This window comes from Triticum dicoccoides, unplaced genomic scaffold (genome assembly GCF_002162155.2).
Source record: "Triticum dicoccoides isolate Atlit2015 ecotype Zavitan unplaced genomic scaffold, WEW_v2.0 scaffold2797, whole genome shotgun sequence".
Taxonomy (NCBI): Eukaryota; Viridiplantae; Streptophyta; class Magnoliopsida; order Poales; family Poaceae; genus Triticum; species Triticum dicoccoides.
This window is the reverse complement of record NW_021259874.1, coordinates 23,850-26,433: the sequence shown is the minus strand read 5'-3', so window position 1 is coordinate 26,433 and position 2,584 is coordinate 23,850.

Below are 2,584 nucleotides of genomic sequence, written 5' to 3'. Positions count from 1 at the left end.
ATTAAGAGATCTTTGCACGCCGAAGAGAATGCGACTGCCTTGGAAGCTGCACACTAAAAATGGCCTCACCAACTAAAGCATCTGATAGGTCGTCAAGACCACGGACGCGGTTAGACGAGTCCGGCGGTGCTATATGTAATTTGTACCGGATTGATGGCCACACCCCTATTACAAATACAAGGGGCTCAACGCGCGCAGACAAGTGGCAATTTTTACTCATTTCTAGTTATACATGGTTTCTTTAAAAACTATCTTTTTGCACGACAACTTTTTCACCTAAGTTCCTCTCTTTTACAGATGATCATCGTGCTACACCCGTCCAGGATACGGCACAATGGAGACAAAGGCGCAGATGTGCAGCAGGGACCCGCTCCAAGGATTCTTTTTAGATTAAGACCCTGCGTAAACCTTTTTTACTGTCTCTTGTTGATACACATCCCTCGAATTCTCAGTACAATTGAGAAGGATGCTGACGTCTTGGCATGTGGCCACATCAGAGTAATGCACGTACCTAGACACAAGGGGCTTCCTACAAAGGGCACTATTTAGGCCCGGTCTATACCATAAAGACCAAATACCTTAGGGAGTGTTCGGCGTCGCGAGTTTGGCCTTATATGCATCAGCTTCGAATCATTGTCTTTGGTCAAATGTTGGGTTTGCCCGGCTCCTGTGTTTTGGTGCCTTACGTTCCGGTTTATCGGCTAAGGCAGCACCAGGAGAACTACTGCGATTGTGCCGTGGTTCATCCGGACGAGCACCTCAGTAGATAAAGCCGAAAAATGACTGCCATGATATAGCGTGAGACTGGTCAACCACTCGATGACCTATTGGAATGTTAGAATTCCTCCGCCTTAACGAAGGGCCATTTTCCGGCCAGGCATGTATGCACCCCGAGATCGGGAGAGTGCGGAGCCACCAGGGGCTATCTAGTAGCCCCACTGTCAAACTCCTATGGCTAAGTGAAAGTGTTAGAGCATTATAGTCCGGTTGCCTCGTTCGTTGCGCTATCACCTCCTTAATAGGACCAAGACGTTGGGTTAAGTCTGAACACACGTTTTTTGCGAGCACCTCCGCATTATATGCGTGGGGGTTGAAGCCAACGACTGCAATCTTTCAGGTTATATACATATATACATAAACGGCCGCACAGGAGGCATCACGTTACTTTCTGGCAAAAGTATAAATACGGCCTTACTATATTTCATAAAAACATTGTGTTTACAATGGGAATACATGTCATTCAAACATAATATTCTTCGAGCACTGGGACTCTATCAAACGAGCACCCTCAAGAACCTCTTCAAAATAGTGCTCAGCAGCTACTCGGCCCATGGCCGAACCTTGCGCCGCAACAGTGGTAGCATCCATCTCTGCCCAGTATGCCTTGACATGGGCAAAGGACATCCGTGAGCCTTCTATGCATGCCGACCTCTTCATCGCGTTGATACGCGGCACCGCACCAAGGAACTGCTGCACTAAGCTGAAATAGCTGTTCGGCTTCGGCTTCTCCGGCCACAACTGATCTACAACAGACCTCATGGTGAGTCCGGACAACCTATTAAGTTCGGCCCATTCGGCTAGCTGATCAGTCGAGGGAAGAGGATGCTCTGGAACGTTGAATTGCGACCAGAATAGCTTGTCCACTTCACGACCTGATTGATCTTGGAAGTATTCGATCGCATCGACAGCGCTCGCCGCCAAGTCCATATATGCGTCTGCCGAACTCCACAGCCGATCCAGAGGGGCATACCGCAGATCTCCGAACTTCCTCCGCAACAGAAAGGGCATCCCAGCCGCAATATCCCCGGCTTCGCGCAGCTCCTCCTTCTTCGCCATCATAGCAGAGCGACTGTCTTTGGTAGCCATAGTGGCCTTCTCCAGGTCCGCTGCCTTCACTCGGTTCTCCTCTTCAAGGAACTGGCAACGGTCGGTTGTGCCTTTTAATTCTACGGCCATCTTTTCTTTGCTTTCGCCATGGGCGGCCTTCTCGGCTCTTAACTCCTCGGCCGCCTTCAAAGCAGCTGCAATACTAACCCTCGCTTGTCCCTTGGCTCGGGCGAGCTCCACCCAAAGGGTCTCCACGGTGGCAGCTCCGTCTGCAGTCACAACATATTAAAGATACTGGCATCATGCTGCTCTTATTGTGTGACATTCACCAGAAAACATTACTTACCATGTGATTCGTCAAGCCGCTTGTTAACAAGCTCGATGTCGGCGTCTGCCGCATCCAGTTGCCGTTTTAATTCGGCAAACTCACTAGTCCGGCTAGCCACCGGAGCTTCCACCACCTGCACATAAAGGCAGTCTGGTTATTGCTTGGGACTATGATCCTCTATTCGCCGCCATTCTCGACGACAACCAGAGTCTCAGGGGCTACTATCTACACAGGGCACACCTAACATGTGCGGTACTATCACATATTATCTCACGTACCTCAAAGCCTGTCAGTAGACTCATAAAGGCTTCATGTAATACACTTTCGGCGGATGAAATTCTCTCCATCACCGTACCCATCAGCGTACGGTGTTCCTCTGAGATGGCCGCTCGCCCCACCAGCTCCCTCAGAACGTCCGACCGCATACCA